The sequence below is a fragment of the Sus scrofa genome, chromosome 4, assembly GCF_054392235.1.
Source record: "Sus scrofa isolate SSC_HxYL_T2T_F1_AM1 chromosome 4, Sscrofa_HxYL_maternal_Yorkshire_Landrace_v2.0, whole genome shotgun sequence".
Lineage (NCBI taxonomy): Eukaryota > Metazoa > Chordata > Mammalia > Artiodactyla > Suidae > Sus > Sus scrofa.
Genome location: NC_139386.1, coordinates 126,645,763 through 126,665,720, shown reverse-complemented (window position 1 = coordinate 126,665,720; position 19,958 = coordinate 126,645,763). Strand labels below are relative to the sequence as shown.

General features: G+C 40.0%; 2 long non-coding RNA genes across 3 annotated transcripts in view; one reads left to right on the top strand and one right to left on the bottom strand.

Annotated features, from left to right (window-relative positions):
* Nucleotides 1-19,958, top strand: part of LOC110260376 (uncharacterized) — an 878,819-nt gene that overhangs the window by 756,399 nt on the left and 102,462 nt on the right. The gene's annotated exons all lie outside the window — the stretch shown is intronic.
* The window catches only part of LOC110260377 (uncharacterized), a 46,993-nt gene that overhangs the window by 11,398 nt on the left and 15,637 nt on the right, over nt 1-19,958 (bottom strand). The window contains exon 3 of the long non-coding RNA XR_014844704.1: nt 18,474-18,719. This is a non-coding gene — a long non-coding RNA (uncharacterized LOC110260377). The remainder of the gene's footprint in view (nt 1-18,473; nt 18,720-19,958) is intronic.

Below are 19,958 nucleotides of genomic sequence, written 5' to 3'. Positions count from 1 at the left end.
GATCCCATGTTGCTGTGGCTGTGGTGTAGGCCAGCAGCTATAGCTCCTATTTCACCCGTAGCTGGAAACATCCATATGTCACAGGTGCAGCCCTAAAAAGACTACTACTAATAATAATTTTTAAAAATATTACTTATTTTCTAGCTCTACAAAATGTTCTAGGATCTCATCTTGCATATTTTTTGCTCCATTCTAGAATTTGCCATTTCTCAAAAATAAAAATAAACATAAAAATAGAAAATAAATTTAAAAAATCCTTTTGTTGGAGAATATTTAAAATCAAGACCACGGGGCAAACTGTACTTAAGGATACTGGAGTGTCCTTGATTCTTGGCCCTGTCAACTGACAGAGCAAGGAATTTCATGTGTGTATGCCAACACATGCAAATACACAAACAGCTACAAATATTTCTGTATGTCATTATCTGCCCCATATTAAGCTACCTATGCGTTCATACTGAGGTCTCCAGGTCTGGAGCCAGGGATTATTCTAGCTTCCAACCCTTGCTTATCTGTAAATTCCCACTCCAACCCTGAGAGAACTGGCTCCCATCATCTACCATCTACTAAATTTATTGTGGACTTGCAGTGGCCACATGGAGTGGCGTCAGAATTGTCAACCTGTACCACTGGGGGAGATGACTTTGTCAACGAGTGTGCAGTGCTTATGATTAATTTCTTTCACTCTCAGTCTTAGAAGCTTCTTTCATGGCCAAAGTTACTTAGGTCAGCACCTTTTCCCTTTCCTCACGTCACTAAGACAGTTTTCTATGTTTAGAAGGAGATGGATTATTTTATCACATTCTGCATTCCATGCTGGGATCCCCAAACCTCCTAAACTATTATTATTTTGTTTAATATTTTGCTTACTGTGCTGTAAAGTTCTACAGCTTGGGGCATGCGCCTGGTGTCATGCATGCACTGTTGGAGTATAATACAAGATCACTTCACTGCCCTAAAATTCTCCTGTGTCTCAGCTACTCAATGCTTCCTCCCACCCCACTAAATCCGTTGCAACCACTGAATTTTTACCGTCTATATAGTTTTTTGCCTTTTCCAGAATAAGATTTAATTGGAGTCATACAATATGTTGTCTTTCAGACTGGCTTCTTTTACTTAAATATGCATTTAAGTCAATTTTCTGCATAACTTAAAAACTCATTTAACTCTTTCTTTTTTTTTTTTTTTTGGCCTGTTAGCCTGCCTTTTATTTCTCATTGAAAACCAGACACAATGTACTGAGTAGTAGGAACTGAAGTAAATAGGCCTTTAGTGTGATATTTAGTGTTATTTGTCTGTGACTGTTGGGTCCTGAGGCTCTAAATTCTTCTAGTATCTTTTTTTTTTTTTTTTGCTTTTTAGGGCCACATCCATGGCATATAGAAGTTCCCAGCCTAGGGGTGGAATCAGAGCCACAGCTGCTGCCACAGCCACAGCCACAGCCACAGCAATGCCAGATCTGAGCCACATCTACGACCTTCACAGCTCATGGCAACGCTGGATCCTTCACCGGCTGAGTGAGGCCAGGGAGCCAGGGATTGTACCTGCATCCTCATGCATCCTATTCCGGTTTGTTAACTGCTGAGCCACGAAGGGAACTCCCTCTTCTAGCATCTTTGTTTTGGTCTCCCCTGCCAACCTTGGTCATCTCTAAGCACTTCTTCTCAAAGAGCGTTCTGTCATTTCTAACCCACTGCTCTACTGGAGCCTTTTTGGAGTGGCAGGAAGGTGGGAGAGGGGAAGCATTCTCTAATGTATGATTAAATCTCAGTTGGCCTACGTCCTTGGGTTGCGGCACTCACAATAATTTCTTAGGCATTTTTCCCTTCTTAGATGAAACAAGAGGGCTACAGGAGGCTGGAATGAGAAGAACGCTCTTCCTTCTAGTGGGATGCGGAGCTGGTCAAGTCTTTTCCCCTGGAGAAGAGCCCTTTGCCAGGGAGAAGATTCTGGGTATATGATCCAAAGCTTGCTCAAACCTCGCCAGAGTCACAAGGAGATCTCTTTCAGATCTTCTACGTGAGAACTTGGGGGGTTCCAGAAAGTGAAACTTCTGAAAATGTGCGGCTCCCCTAAGACTGGGATTCCCCAAGAATTTCTCACTCTCATACTTGCCCATACTTAGCCTCCAGCAATTCATCAAAGTATTGCTCCAGTGGCCTCTGCTCTCAGTAAGCAAATCTCAGCTCTGAATTTCTAATTTTACCTGTCCCACCAGGTTTCAGGGTGGCAGGTTGCCCTGCGACATTGTATCTCTGATGAATCAAGAAAAGTAATTAATTTTTAGTTTATTATACTTCTTGTTTTAAGAATAGGAGTGACTACTTCTAAGGTCTTTACATGTTGTAGTAGATTCTAGAAGTCTAAAATGGGTAATATTTTTTTTAATTTTTTTAATTTTTTTTATTTTCCCACTGTACAGCAAGGGGGTCAGGTTATCCTTACATGTATACATTACAATTACATTTTTTCTCCCACCCTTTGTTCTGTTGCAACATGAGTATCTAGACATAGTTCTCAAAAGCAGGGTTCTAGAAGAAATAGGCAGTAAATTCTTACACTTGCTGGGCACTACGTCAAGTCCATTGTATAAGGTCTATTTTTTTAAAAGATACAACCAGTATACAATATAGTTGTCAGGAAAACTAGTTTCCAGGACTGTATGCTTTCACTAATTCGTGTTGCCTTGTATTTAAGAAACCTTGGTCTCTCCCATAAAGGAAAATATTTTATTCAGGAGAAAATATTTAGTGCAGCAGGTTTAAACTGTATTAATTACTGAAACACTGTTTGACAAGCAGACTCCATGTTGAGAAAAGGCCTTGAGGCATCAATCAAACCCTCTTTTTTTCTCTTCTTTTGTCTTTAAATGAATTACATCTTACGCATACACCTCAAATAAGAATAGGGTATTTTCTTGAAAAGCGAAATGGCAGTTTATTTTCCAGAAAGATCAATTCGGAACAACTGGTAAAACTTGCTATTTTTAGAAACAGATTTTAGATAAAGGGAAATTTTAGATAGGATTTTAGATAGGACCATTTCTGGGACAGAGAAAACTTTAATAACATATGAGAACTGTACGAAAAAAAAATTTTGTAACATATGGCATCGTATTTTCTTCAGGAAAGCAAGCCTCCTGGGACCCAATTCTTTGATACTAATCACAGCAGTAATTAGAGATGATGCTGGTTAGTGTTCATGACCACTTTCCATGGCGAGAGCAAATACACAACCAAAATTTCTCCCTTCTCCCGCCCAGCAGGTGGCCTGACAAGTTCATCTCTAAGACTGATTTCACTGTTGCTGATTCCAGACTTGTCACACACCTTTCTAAAGATGAAATCAGACCATTTATTTGAAGGGAAGTGAAAGTTTCTCTTTAGTTGTTGTTGTTTAGCCTCTAAATAACAGAGCTGACATTTGAGAGGAAAGCAAATAGGAGGCAGCCCTAAAGCCAATTTGAGCATATGAAATTAGGTTTACCTAAATAAGAAAGAACGTAGAGGCCCCCCCACACATTTTTACCATCATATGAATGTAAATTGCATCACAGCTCTAAGAGACAGGAGGACATCGATGTGAAAAAAGCTATATTAATGAGTTCTCCTGTGATGCAGCAGGTTAAGGATCATGTGCTGTCATCGCAGTGGCTCTGGTCTCTGCTGCGACCGGGGTTCAGATCCCTGGCCGGGGAATGTCCACGTGCCCATGCCATGGGCATGGCCAAAACGAAGCAGTACTGAAATGTTAGAATAAACCCACATCGGGAGCAGGTTGTTTTCAGGTGCCGTGTCAAGATTTTAATTGGGAGAATACAGGCCATATGGGGGGGGGCAGAACTTTGTATTGTAAATACGGAAGCCAGTCGAAGGAGGCTGAGAGCAAAAAATGTGGAGTCAGTCGGGAATAAGGAAAGAGAGAGGGGCAATTTCTGATATTGCTAACAGAGGGTGGGAGCGGGGGGTGGAAGGCAATGGCATTAGGTGATAGAAAGTTTTTTTTTTTAATTATGAGGTTTCTTTGTAGTAATTTCTTTTGAAAGGGCCATATTCTTCTTACCCATTCTTATCCATTATTGCTGGGAGAAGGTTAACATTGCTCTGACTTTGACATGGAAAACTGGAGTCTCAAAAATTCTCCCCACTTAATGAAGCTCAGCCCAGCAAGTCGCGGGGAAGCTCACCAGCCGGGGGGTGGAATAAGCTCACGGGGGCCCCTCTGACCCATGGGTCGAGCAGTCTCCTAGGAACGGGGCCAAGAGTGTGAACCAAACAGAGCCCTGTTGGATGGTTTGGCAAAGTTCCTGCGGAAGGGGCAGACTGACTGCGACCAACAAGAACAAAGACCTCATGGAAAAGATATACATCAGAACTTTTAAAGGTTGCCTGTAAGTTTCTCCCCCTTCTGGAGAAGTTGTATTTCTAACATTTACAGAGGTTGAAATTTTGACCTGGTTAAACACACCTTGGCTCTTTCCTTTCTTAGCTGTCACCAGGCATTATAATTAGCATCTACACAAAATAAGTTCATGATGGATTTTTCTGAAATAACTTATTATAGGTGGTCTTTAGAAGGCTGATTATTGTGGAGCCAAAAAGGCAGTCAGGTCGGTTCTTGATTATTCACACTAACACAGAGGAGAAAGGGGCAAAAAAATCTAAGCCACAGCCATGCTTTTTTATGATGTTTTTCCAGAATATGTACTTTCATAATTTTGCATAGCGGCCCTCCTTAAAAGTCCTTTAATTGTTCCCATCGGCTATAGGACAAAGTCCAAAATTCGTAGCATGCCCTTTGGGGTCTGTGACCGATGTTTCTGTATGTCTGTGTTCTCCAGCTCTTTTTACCTCTGTAACTTTCTTCTGTATGAGCTGAAGTGTGGCTGAAATTCCCCACTCCTCTTTTGCCACTTGGCAAATTTTTACTCCCTCTTCCCTAGTGAACTCAGCCTCTCCTCTGCCAATATTTTTCCTCCCTCTGGTTGAATTCACTGGAGATATTAATGAACTCTACTCTACATTCTCTCAGAATTTGGTCCCCGTCTCTGTCTCAGGACTCGTGGCATCACAGAATAATTGTCTACTTCTCTAGACACAAGTGTGAGCGACTTGGGGCCAGGGACCGGTTGGAATACTCGGGGCTCTCAAACAGTAGCGTGATGAGTGACGTAACCAAGGGACGGAGTCATGAAGAGAGAAGGTAGATCCGAAGGCTGTAGCCACAGAGATGCTCTGTGGTTCGTCTTTTACAAGAGATGAACCCCTCGGTACACAGTCTTCCCAGAGTGAATTCACAGTTCACATGTCATATCTACATTTCCCACCCCCACCCCCAGATTCCTGGAGACCAAAGAGCACATTTCTTTACACAGACATCCCACACACTTGACAAGTGATTTCCAAGGAGGAAGAATTCGGTCTCGGAAGGATGACCATCCCATTCTTAAATGCTTCTAATCCTCAGACGTTTTTGTTTATGTGCTCTAAATGTCTAATCAACATCTTTGTCTCTATTAATCTAGCTCTTCTACTCCAATCTGGGAGTTAGGACTTGCTTGGACAGGCATACATAATAAAGTGAGCACAATTGCACATAAAAAATTCAAACATTTGAAAGATCAAAATATTTGAGATCTGAGATCCGAGGGAAGTTATCTATGTTCTCTAAGAGTTACTTTTTTGTTTTTTTTTTCTTAAATCTTCCGATGGGACCAACCATACAGCACCGGTCTCACAGGGTTATGGTGAGAATCAAACAATATTACTGAAACATGTAATGCAGCTAAAAGGAGCTATTACGCTATTTTGACTTTTTTGTTGTTGTTATTGCTTGAATATTCCCATTACACGTCCTTCTCTTTCTCTTGGTTCTTTCAACCATTGATCACATAAAATTTCCGCCGACATCCTGCCTGTCCTCCTGATGATGCCCCCCCCCAAGTTTGTCAAAGTCCCTCTCATACTGGCGTCCATGGCAGTACACACCATAACAGATGGGGATGGACCAGCATAGATTCCAGTGGAATTACTTCGTCCCTTAAGGGGACACCTGTCTTCCATGAGTGCAACAACATGAGCATTCGTTTTTTCTTGGCAGCTTCATAACATTATTGATTTATACTGAGTTGACAGTTGACTAAATCTCCTTGGTCACTTCTGAATGAAAAGACTCTAATCTAGGTCTCTATTAATCTAATCTTGTACACGCATTCATTTTGAACAAATGCGTCAAATTTGAATTTTAATCTCATTACACTTCTTCTTGGCTTAGCTCTTTGCTAACAGTCCTCAAAGTACCAGTTCAACAGAACATTAGCAATCAGTTTGTGCTTTGGGTGAGAACATAAACTATAGAATAAGGAAAGTAAAATTTTGACTTGGATTGTGGAAGGGATTCCATGACAGGGCATATATACAATTCCAAACATACTGCCTAGAACATAGTAAGTGCTTAATAAAATATCCTTTTCACTTTATGTGATATTCAGATTTGATAATCAATAGCTTATGTATTCTGGGTAGACTGCTTTTCAGTAATAAAAATAAATCAGAAATCAGTCAGCTATTAATATTGGTCAGGAATGATTTATAATCAGTTATGGGTCCATTTAATTATGCTATGTCATTCTGATTACCTTATATTGATATTATAACTACCTTTAATTATGCTCTCCTTACAAGATGGGCCGCCAACATTTGGATGTTATTTTATGAGCTCTCCTGCCTTGGTTGATGGTAGTGTGTATGTGTGTGTATACATGCATGCACACATTTCTCAGATGATAGATAGTCCCTGGCTGCAAGCATAGGAAGAGTGCACTCCTGGAAAGAATTAGTTTTATGCAGGTCCCTCTCTTCTCTGTAGGGACCCACTTTCTCCTAGGTGCTTAACCTGTGCCATTGTTCTGCAGGACACTGCCTTGAACTACATATATTGAATCTGCTAAAATGTTAATAACAGATTTAGGTTTTGATTCTTCTGTAAATATTTCCATTTTAATAAAAGTCCATCAAACCTTTCATGATTCAACAGAATGAGTCTATCTGATGGGATTCCAGGTGGCTTAATTTGGGCAAAGTCTTCCTAGCTCCACCTAAAAGATCACTGTAGATTTAGCCATCCATTGATGAAGTCGATAAAGTAGACTATCATATTAATTCATGCATTCTATAACTATTTACTTATTACAATTTACATTCACCAAGCACTAAAGGCAAATGATATACAAGACAGATGTGGCCCCACCCCTCATTATACTAGCAGTCTATTGAGGAAATTAGGCAATAAACAAATTACCCCAACATTGGTGGTGACCGTACTTTGCACAACAGTTTAAAATATTAATTTACTCCTTTTTAACCTTGAATTTTCCCTTATCAGTGTCCAGGACAAGCTTGTGGCAGGGAAAAAAGTTAAAACTAGGCCATGTGCCGTTCCCCTCCTAGCTTTTGCTCCAAATGCCAAAAGCAATTGCGGAAATTATACCAGGTATTCTAGCAAGAAAGTGGAAAGGATGTACCTATGGAAAAACAAGAAGGAAAAGCTTTCTTTGAGAAGAAAAACAATACTCAGACATTGGAAGGAGAGATTAATACAGGCTGCAGAAGGAGTGGTGGTGGAGCTGCACCTGGCAGCATCCTGGAGAGGATGCTCGTCCTCAGAAAGGAGAGGTCCCTGGGTGGTCACAGCTGTGGAAGGAGAACTGGAGCAGCCTGGGCCATGATGACAGTGCCTCCAGAGTGCCTTGGATCTTTCCATTAGCCTGAGGGGGAAGGGCCCCGATATTGACCAAGTCTATCCCCTTTAATCCTAGCAAGACAGACATGAAATTTAAAATGCATGCTTCAAGCATGCTTGAGTTCTTTTGACCAAACTAGTGATTCTTTAAATCCTATGTGCCGTGTCCAGCGCTGCAGGGAAACAGGGAATCCTGGAAGAGAGACGGTGTGGTATAACAGAACACAGAAGACTCTTGAGATTTAGAAAGTGGGGGACCAGGAGGCACTCTGTTCCACAGAACAAAGGCACCTAGGCTTTAGCCGACATGATTTTTGTTAAGGAAGGTGATGAGATTATTATTAATGGGATTAATGAAAGCAGAGCCAGGCATAGGCAATAATGAAATTATCTTCTTAGTGATATCAAAGGGGGTATCCTTAGGACTAGTGCAGCTGTTTGTAGAATTACATGGTTGATGCGTAAGTCCTTTATCTTGTCTTTGAAGGAGACTCTGTACTTTAGAGTCCATAGATATTTGCTTTCTGCAGAGTTCTTCTGTTCTGTGGTCTCCAACGACTATGAATAAAATAAATAAGGTATCACGATGAGAAGTAAGTGATCAGGACAGACTGGAGGCAGAGAAACAGCATCATGCCATTGGTTAAAAAAAGAGTAGGGCTTTTTTAAGCACTTGAATGAAGACCAGTCCAGCTAAAACCTAGTGAGTTAAGGGGAAAGTGGCAGGAGGTGAAGAAAGGCAAAGACTTTCTGGACTGTGTTAGGAATTTGGAGTTTACACTAAATACCGTGCGAAGCCAGGGGAGAGTTTTAGGTATGAAACTAGGTTTATCTAATTTGCATTTTAAAACTACCATTTTGACGGTTGTATGAAACTGAATTAATATATGGTGGGCAGGTGGGGAAAAGTGGAGATAAGACAACAATCTAGATGAGAAATGAAGGTGGCCTGGATTAAAAGGGTTGCAGTAGGGCGGGGGGTGCGTATTGAAATACATGTAGGAGAATGAATCGAAAACATTTACTAGTGGGTTGGATGGAGAGGGGGTGGAATATAATATATCTTGCGGATTTGGGGATATCTCCTGTAATCTGACTTGTGAAGCAGGGTGCCAGTTACTGAATGCAAAAGACTAGATGAGGAAACAGATTGGAGAATAAGAATGAAAATCACTAAAATGGCAATTAGGTTTAGAAATTCCAAGGGACAGTCAGTCATAGAGTGTTTGTTTATGAATTGATTCTAAGATCCACTTCCAGCCCTAGAATCTTAGCATGAATCCCTAAGAGCATCCTATGTCAGTGCAGGACACGACATCTTATGAGGATTGACATATTAGGTTGCTTAATGTGAAAATACATGATACTGATAGCTAGACGGTTGGGGGTGGCAGAGATAGAAGAGCTAGTCTCTTCTCTGCTGAACATTTTAGGGTTGGTTAACTTACATATGCGTAAATTTTCCAAAAGTGGGGTGGGAGGAGCAGACCTATCATGTTCACTTTTCAAACATAACTGACATAAATGGTTCACTCACTATAGGAACCTTGAGGTGTCACAGCTGAGTGGCACGTGTTCTTCCTATAGAAACACATGAAATCCCTGCACTCTTCTAATACAGGAAGACCAAGCTTTCCAGCCTCTAGTCCGAGGCTATGGACCAGAGTCTAGTGAAAACCTCATACCCACTGCAGTGCTCAGTGAAGCCCTCAGGAAAGGAGAGAGCGGGGACATCTACCCACACAGAGTGAAGATGCCCACCCAGAGGCAGTATATTAATAGAAAGGTTTGCATTGGAGAGAATGCAGAATTTTAGATAAGTTAGTATTTGAAATCTTTTATTGTGTGAACTATAAATAATGTGGTTGGTTTCCACATAATTACATCAATGCCAATAGAGACATGTAAATTGTTCACGGTAGGCCTTAGACACCCCTGACTGCATCCCCACTGCAGCAAATTGAAGATGTCATAAAACAGTTAAGTATGTGAGACTGGAACTCACCTGATGAGTCTGAGCAGAATATCTGGAATGAATTTGGGAATCATCATCATAGAGGAGGTTTTAGAGCCTCGAGACTAGATGAGATCAACTAGGGAATCGGGGAAGGAAGATGCAACTTCTAGATTCAAAGTGATCCAGTGAGAACTTCCTGGTATCACCCCCCCCCTTTTTTTTTGGTCTTTTTGCCTTTTTCTAGGGCTGCTCCCGCGGCATATGGAGGTTCCCAGGCTAGGGGTCAAATCAGATCTGTAGCCACCAGCCTATGCCAGAGCCACAGCAACGCGGGATCCGAGCCACATCTACAACCTACACCACAGCTCACGGCAACGCCAGATCCTTAACCCACTGAGCAAGGCCAGGGATTGAACCCACAACCTCATGGTTCCTAGTCGGATTCGTTAACCACTGTGCCACGACGGGAACTCCTGGTATCACCCCTTTTTTAAGATAAGGATTTATGTTTATTTTTCATGGCATTCCTAGGATTTTATACAGTGATCTGGGACATAATAAGTGACAATAACAATTTTTAAGTAACATTTCAGTTAAAAACATCACTTACTATTAGTATCAAATCTATGAGAATTTCTATACATATTTTTGTTCATTTTTTAATGATATCACCCTTCTTGACACCAACCAATTTCTAATCAAACCAAATCCAAAAAAAAAAAAAAAAAAACCAGAAAGCATGCCAGTTAATTAACAGAAAACCAAAACTGGAAAGAAGATTTCTTTGAACCAAAGTTTATAAGAAAATATGAGAAATATGGTTATGATCTTGGGAGAAGAAAGTGTGTCATACAGAGGACGCACACACATCCTAAACTATAATAGAAAAGATTGGTACTTGTGGCCTCCTTATAATGAAAATCCTAGATAAAAATGAAGGACTCAGAGTTCCTGTTGTGGCTCAGTGGTTAACGAATCCGACTAGGAACCATGAGGTTGCGGGTTCGATCCCTGGCCTCTATCAATGGGTTGAGGATCCTGTGTTGCCGTGAACTGTGGTGTAGGTCGCAGATGTGGCTCAGATCCCGCGTTGCTATGGCTGTGGTGTAGGCTGGCAGCTACAGCTCTGATTAGACTCCTAGCCTGGGAACCTCTGTATGTTGATGAGGCCCTAGAAAAGACAAAAAAAAAAAAAAAGACAAAAAAACAAAAACCAAGGACTCATCACTAAATTATTCTTTTAAAAAGCTATTATAAATCCATAAGAAAAAGGAAGATGAACCATAGGCAAATGATTAAGAAATTTGAAGAGATACTTCACAAAAAATCATATCAAAAAGTCCAACAGACAAAAGAAAAACATATGTTTAACTTCACTAATCATCAGGAGAACGCAAATAAAACCTGTAAGACAATATCATTAAACATTTAGCCAAATGAAATTTTAGTCAAATAATACTACAAGTTGATGAGGTGAAGGAGCAATTGGAATTCTCATTAGAGAATGTAAATCAGTACAATTACCTTGGGAAGACACTCTCTAGCTACTAAACCTTAACATAAGCTTACCCTATTATCTAGAAATTCCACTTCTGTGTATGTGCCTGTATTAGTATACATATATACTTAGAGAGAGAGATTTATTATAAGGATTTGGCTCAATCACTTATGAAGGCTAAGCCCCATCATCTTCAATCTGCAAAGTGAAGACCCAAAGAAAGGAGATGGTATAATTCAGCTCAAGTCTAAAGGACTGGGAACCAGGAAAGCCAGTGAATGTAAATCCCACTCCAAGAGCAGGAGAAGATGAGATAAAATGTCCAGCTTAATCAGCGAGGCACCTTTTGGTCTATTCAGGTCCTCAAAGGCTTGGAGGATGCCTGCCCACGTTAGGAAGGGCAACTTCCTTTACTGAGTCACTGATTTAAATACTGATCTCACCCAGAAACACTGTTCAATCTGGACATCCATGGCCATTCAGACTGACCCATAAAAATTAACCATCACAGCACCCCAAAGGAATGCTACACACATGTAACAAAATCTCATCACAGAACTATTCACACTTGCCTGAAACTGGAAATAACTGAAATACTAAATGTTAATAATATCCATTAAGAGGAGTTCCCGTCGTGGCGCAGTGGTTAACGAATCCGACTAGGAACCATGAGGTTGCGGGTTCGGTCCCTGCCCTTGCAAGTGGGTTAAGTATCCAGCGTTGCCGTGAGCTGTGGTGTAGGTTGCAGACGCGGCTCGGATCCCGTGTTGCTGTGGCTCTGGCGTAGGCCAGTGGCTACAGCTCCGATTCAACCCCTAGCCTAGGAACCTCCATATGCCGCGGGAGCAGCCCAAGAAATAACTAAAAAGACAAAAAATAAAAACAAAAAAAAAATTAAAAAAATAATAATAATATCCATTAAGAGTAAAAGAGATAGCAACGGATTGAACTGGTTTCAAGAGAGTGGTTACTTCAGGTACAGGAGGACGAGACAGAGAAATGTAAATTATAGTCAGTTTTATAGTTTCAGGAATTTGTTTTATAGTTGTTTATTAGGATATTAAGAAAGGAAGGAGTTCCCCTTGTGGCTCAGCAGAAATGAATCCGACTAGTATCCATGAGGATGTGGGTTTGATACTTGGCCTTGCTCAGCGGGTTGGGGATCCCGAGTTGCTGTGGCTGTGGTGTAGGCCAGCAGCTGTAGCTCTGATTCAACCCTTAACCTGGGAACTTCCACATGCCACAGGTGTGGCCCTAAAATGTAAAAAAAAAAAAAAGAATATTAAGAAAGGCAAGAGGAGGAGGGGAGGAAGGAAAGAAGGGAGGGAGGAAGGGGAGAGAGGGAAAGGAAAGAAAAGGAGAAAAAAGAGAGTCTTTCATATCCAATAATTAGAGTCAGCAACCAAATACCTCTTATCAAAGAAAACTGATATGTCATCTGTAAATTATTAAAAATGTTAGGGTTTGTGTATGAGAGTCATGTTAACGTAATTATGGCATGCCTTTAATACCTTGTTTGAATTTGAAATTATTTTTAATTGGCATATCCACAACCTCAAATTCAATTAGCTTCTATAAACCAATGACTCACAAAATCTGTATCTCTGGGTCCAAAATTTGTTCCAATAGCTGTTGAGCTCCTTAATAAATATATGGAAAGAAGAATGACACAGAAGTTCGGAGCTTAATTTGGGCTGTATTTCATATCCTGCACCTACTGGTTTTACCATCTTATTTAACCTTTCTAAGAATAATTTATTTATCCTCTAAAATCCACTTTTGGAGTTCCTCTTGTGGCTCAGCAGGTTATAAACCCGACTAGTATCCATGAGAATGTGGGTTTGATCCCTGGCCTCACTCAGTGGGTTAAGGATCCAGTGTTGCCACGAGTTGTGGTGTAGGTCATAGATGTGGCTGGATCTCACATTGCTGTGGCTGTCGTGTAGGCCAGCCTTGGAACTTCCATATGCCGCAGGTGCAGCCCTTAAAAAAAAAAAAAATCCACTTTTATTTCTATGTTCTCTTATATATTTAAAAAGATTATAGCCTTCTGATTGTCAGATCCAGAAACTTTCTCTCTGTCTCTGTTCCTCTTTCTCAAGAACAATCCATGTTATGTCATAAACATCTATTGATTTCATTTGTTAATATACATCATATGCCTACCATTTCCTTTTTATCTCAATGACTTAAAAAATTGGCAAATAAAATTCCACTGATTTGGCAATTTTATTGAAAAATTTCAATAACATGCAACGGAGCTGGGAGAACAACATAAAGACTAATTATTTACATTAAAAGTGTAATTATAGTAAATGATGACAACAATTCCACAAAAATAGATGGTATTTTAAAGGTTAAATCTAAACATTTTGTCTCATTTTTAGTAAGACAATATCTTATTGATTTAAGTATAACATATGCATTTTTGGTCTTTTTTTTTTTTTGGTCTTTTCTAGGGCCGCATCAACATACAGAGGTTCCCAGGCTAGGGGTCTAATCAGAGCTGTAGCTGCCGGCCTACACCAGAGCCACAGCAATGCAGGGTCCGAGTCGCATCTGCAACCTACACCGCAGCTCACAGCAATGCTGGATCCTTAACCCACTGAGCAAGGCCACGGATCGAACCCTGCAACCTCTTGGTTCCTAGTCGGATTCATTAACCACTGAGCCACAATGGAAACACCTCTCTATTTTTTCACTATCAAACTTATTATAGAAGAGAAACTTTTGAAAGACCACAGAGAGGAGAAATAATCAAAATATGAGTTGCAAGATATTAAAAAGCAAAAATTATCGGGCTATAATTGTGTCACCAGACTGTATTTTGTCAGTACTTCCATTAAAACAAGCAAGACATTTAAACATCAAGTTAGAGTGTAACGGTTTTGTAACACCTTCATTCCTGTGGTAACAATAATTAAAATATAAACAAAATAAAAACCATGCTTTTCTATGGGGATTGCAAAGAACAATAGGTACAAGAAGGTCTTTATGAACTTTATGAATTTCAAACAGATATGAGTCCTTCCTGGAGTTTCCATAATTGGGAGTAGGTACCTGGTTTCTATACAGTTGGAGGAAGGAATGGACTTGCTATTAATGGACAGACAGCAATGGGACAGGAGGACTAAAGACTAGCCTGAGAACTCGGGCAAGATGGTTCTGCTGGGAAAATGGCACACTTTGCATTTGAAGTGACACAGCCCAAGACCAGAGAAGGTTGGAGAAAAAAATTATGCACCTGTCCTCATCACCAGAAGAGGACATAGATGTCATTTCCACAGAGTATTATGAGTTAAACTGCAAGGGAGAGGGACCCAGGAGACACACTAAGGTGCACCCATGCATACCTCAAAGCTACTCCAAGTAGTATTTTTAATTACTAGATGCAGTGGCACCAGCCAGACTGGTCATCAGACCACAGGGTAATCAAGATGGTAAGACCTTTGAGAGGCTTGCAGTGGAAATACTAAGAACATGAATTGTAAGTGTTTCCAGAATTATGTTGGTGGACACGTCATCATGTTGACTACACTGAGCCCTCCAACAGCTCAACACTTCATTCAGCAGATAAATAGCTCTTCATTCAGCAAATATTTGAGGGCCTGTTGAGTACACCCCTGGTAAGAGTATCTGCTGACATTCACATGGATTTGAATCTCAATTCCACAGTTTTTTAGGTGTGTGTCTTAACTTCCCTGGGATTCTGTTCCTTGACCTGCAAGAAAAATATTCCTTATACAACTGATGTGAGGGCCCAATGACTGAGTGTATGTAAAGTGCCTAGAATTATACCTAGCATATAATAAACTCTCAATAAATGTGCTAATTAGTATTTTCTTTTTTTTTCTTTTTTTTCTTTTTTAATTAATTTATTACAGTATAGTTGATCTACACTGTTGTGCCAATTTCTGCTATATAGCAAAGTGACCCAGTGACACATTCTTTTTCTTTTTTTTTTTTTTTTTTTTTTCTTTTCCCACTGTACAGCAAGGGGGTCAGGTTATCCTTACATGTATACATTACAATTACAGTTTTTCCCCCACCCTTTCTTCTGTTGCAACATGAGTATCTAGACATAGTTCTCAATGCTATTCAGCAGGATCTCCTTGTAAATCTAATTAGTATTTTAAAATAGGACAAGGAGAGATTTGTTAGATCTTAGACAATACTATGAGTATATTAGTGATGAGTGTCAGAATTTTGAATATGTCCAGAGCCTCGAAGGCTCAAACAACAAACATTTCATTCTTCATGGTTCTGGAGGCTGGATCAGGAGGCCAGTACGGTTAGTTAGGTCCTGGATGAGGCCCCGCTCCCTGGTTATGACCTCACATGGTGGAGAGAAGGATCATCCCTCTCCTGTCTCGTAGTATAAGGGTACTGATTCCATCCTCGAGGGCTCCAACCTCAAAACCTTCTTATATTCCAAAGACCCTACCCCCAAATACCATTACAGTGGAGACTGGGGCTCCAACATGTGAATCTGGGGAGAAGCCACACACATTCTGTCCACAGCAACAATCCAATACCATCATTTTCCAACAAAAAACCTCTATTGACTTTCTCATTTATTTATTCTTCTTTCCTTTATTTTAAAAATTTATCCATCCCCTTTTGTTCCCATTCTGCACTTCAATTTTCTTCTTTTCTGTCATTCATTCTAAAACGTTTAAACTATGTTCTTTCATTTTTAGGTGTCCTTGTGGACATGCAATATTACTTTATATGCATATGTTTTTATTTGACCTTAATGTTATTATACTCTAGATTGACTTGGTTGTTTTTACTCTGTCAATCTGAGCTATTTTAATGGTCTATTATGTCGATATATTAGTTTCTTTGCCTCTGATTGCCAGACAGTTTTTTACAAAGAGTGCTCACTTAGATCGAGCAGCCACTCTTAATAGCAGTTACTGAGATTGTCCCCAAGGTTCTGTTACTACAGGTAATAGTGTGGGGCATCCTTGTATGGTCAGGCAACCCACAGTGGTTGCTGCTGGGCTCTCTGTACATCCTGTGTTCCATCAGTCCCTGCTTTACCTACATGCTATGCACACGACGGACCCTCCTCCTTAGTCATAGGGTCTAAGCAGTAAATGCCTACAAACGTGCCCCTAGTGATTGTTCTGATCTTTAGATCAGATCTCCATAAAGATATTTTATCAAAGAGGTGGTGAGGAGCTTGCTCCTTTGCTGGTTTCCCTGGTAACCCATGAGTCACTCCCATGTCAGTTCCCTCTATAACTGGCAACCTCCCTCTCTCCCTGGTAACAAAGACCCCTGCCGGGTCCTGCCCTCCATCTGTCATACACAGGATGGGGTGTTGCTCCAAGACCTTGCTTCAGACATGTAAGATCCCCCATCCATGAACCCATTAATGTCTCTGTCACAGACTCTGGGATTTTTCTTTGATCAAAAGCTTAGTGGGAAGCAAGTACAGGACTTTCAAGCCTCTGGGGTGTGGTCCAACAATACTCTAGTGATTGTTTTTTAATGGACACATCAGGATTTCCCTGAAACTTATAGGAGGGTCATTGCTGGGTGACATTGTATTTATATTTCCAATTTGACAAGTTACTGACAGACTGCTCTTTAGAATGCTTGCACCTGTTGACACTTCGACAATGTGTATCTTTTTACCCCCAAAAGCTTAGTGGGAAGCTTCTTGTCTTATTCGTCTTTCTAGCACATGATTTGCTCAGCACCTGTCGTGTAGTCCTAGCTCAATACATTTATAAACTTGAGCTGGAAAACCTAGTCCACAGAATGTGAAAAGTTGTTTTTAAATATTTGAATGTTGCTTGAACACTTTTCATAAAATAAAAATGAGCATTACTAAAGTTTCTTTTCTTGTGTGTGTGTGTGTGTGTGTGTGTGTGTGTGTGTGTTTAGGGCCTCACCCATGGCATATGGAGGTACCTGGGCTAGGGGTCAACTTGGAGCTGTAGCCTCTGGCCTGCACCACAGCCACAGCACTGCCAGATCCGAGTCACATCTGCGACCTACACCACAGCTCATGGCAACACTGGATCCTTAACCCACTGAGTGAGGCCAGGGATCGAATCTGCATCCTCATGGATACTAGTCAGATTCATTTCCTTTGAGCCACGACAGGAACTCCCTAAAGTTTCTTTTCTTTTGAAGCTTAATAATTTTGTTTTAGGTCACATTTTAATTTAGAAAAATTACTATCGCTATTACTTTCTTTCCTCTCTCAAATTTCTTTGGGTGAATTATTGACTCAACAAAAATTTATTTTATATTATATCCTGTTAAAAATAGTTTAAAGTCAATGACTCAGCTCAGTTTTTAAATCACCCCGTGCCTCCTACTTTACGTTTCATTAAGATGGCTTGGTTCCTCAAAGAACTTTATTTTCCTCGCTGGAACCAGGTATATTGAGGATGAAATTGTGTTGTTATGTAAGAAGAAATACTTTAAAATCAACCTATTAATAATGTAACCTCTAGATTTGATGGCATCTTTTGAAATATTGTCCTTTGGAAAACTTGCAGTTTCTACTGGGAAAGCTCCTTTTTTTTTTCTCTCTCTCTCTCTGTCTCTAGATTGATACATGTCCCAGAATTAGGGCAATAAACATAAACATTATTTTTTCAAAAGTCTGTTATTCTTGCAAACTGATGTTTAATAAGATGTTCTGTATTCAAATACCCTATTCCATGAAGTTTGAGTCTGTAATGCTTCCACATAATAATATGTGACTTTGAGATAGGTAGAGGTAATTTGTAGACACACTTCTATTTCCTCTAACATATATGCTTTTCCTTTGTTTCTAGATGAATTTTTTCTGCGTAATTGCTATAGTCATCTTTGATTTTACAACCTTTGTCACAAAGTACATGCATTAAGATACATTGTGTTTTTATATATTTGACGCTCAGAGCCTTTTATAAACATGAAGTAACCTGTACCCCTTGTGACCTAGTGTAACAATAGTTGGTTCTCATTCAAACTAGTTGATTGTCTCTGCTGATAAAATAATATTTTTGTTGATCATGGGTTTATCCCCAACCTCATAAGAAATAGTTATTTAAATTAAACCAACCGATCAAAAATATTCCTTGAAATTATTCAAATTATTTGTTTCCAAAGAAGGGGATTCATCCTATCTCGTTGCCACTACTTTAGGAATGGCAGAATACAAAATGATATCACTGAAGAAGACTTGATGGACCAATCCAAATTAGAGTTTAGATTCAGTTGTTGGACTAAAGGCAAAATAAAACTTATTTAAACATGGTGGAACTTTACCTCTCTCTGATGTAACAAACTAGATTGAAGAATCCCAGGGCTGATATGAAGGCTCGACAGTGTCAGGAACAAGACTTCCTCTATCTTATTGCTCTGCCATCCTTAGCTCTTGCTTTCATCCATGGTAATCACCACTATATCCACGTTCCAATTGGCAGAAGGAGAAAGGAGGAGGAAGGAGACAAAAGTATTCATCTTCCTTGGAAGGTCATGATTCAAGGTTGAAATAGCATTTCTAATAAAATCCTGTTGACCAAAACATAGTCATGTTTTAATCAACTCCAAGAAAGACTGAAAATACAATCTTTATTCTAGGTAGCTATCTACCTAGCTAAAATTCAGGAGCTCTATTAAAATAGAAAAAGAGAAGAATTGATATGGGGAAATAAGTAGCACCATGCTCAATACATTATAATTTAAATTTATATTCCCCATTCAGAATGGATGAAACTTAAAATGTATGAAAATAAACATAACATTTTATTAACAATAAAGCCTGAATAAATAATGAGCTTTCCATTTCTCAGATTCCATTTTATCAGCCACAAAATTCCTAGGCTTCCAAAGTAATAGTAAACTCAGGTACAGTTTTCCTATCAGTGGAGGAATGATCCAAATGGATTCAAAATTTCTTAATTTTTATATTCCAGTGTTATTTTTACATTGTATAAAAGGGGAGTACCTACCTATAAAATATAATTGCTGAGCAATTCCTCATTTGTGGGTGAAACAGCTCCTCATTTGTGGGTGAAACAGCTCCTATTTTGTGCTCCATGAGCATGATGCAGAAAAAGAAGTCTAGGTGTTTCTAGATAAGTTTTGAGCAGAAGGAGCAAAGCTCAGAATGACAATTAGCAGGACTCAAGAGGGGAGCTGATTTCTAACTAATAGCATAATGTAGTCAAGGAAACTGATGATTAAAATTACTCCCCACTTTTTCCTATAGCAGGTGTTGTTAGTGCTCCTTGAGCTTCCTTTTAGTGGCCTAATGAGTTGGCACCCTAACTAATGCAGGCATTGGGTGCTGAAGCTCACCTCTGCACCTTCTCCAGAGGATTGATTTCCCTTGGTCAAAGGAGGTGCCTGGCCCATCCATGGCCAACAACTGGCAGAGTATTTCAAAGCCCAGCCTGCTGCCTCCAGGTGGACCAAACTCTGTAAAGTGATTTACTCTCCAGCACTTCCAGTAAGATCAGACTGAGTGTAGATTTCCTCTAAAACCATGTCCTTGTTTGGTTTCCTTTCCCTTATCTTCCTCCCTTTAGTAAATCCCTGAGAGCACTCCTCCAATAAATTGCTTGTGTAAGAATTCCCATCTCAGGCTCTGCTGTATGTATGTATGTATGTATGTATGTATGTATGTATGTATGTATGTATTTGACTGTGCCTGTGGCATGTGGAAGTTTCCTGGCCCGGGTCAGGGATCAAACCCACGCCACAGCAGTGACAATGACAGATCCCTAACATCTAGGCCACCAGGGAACT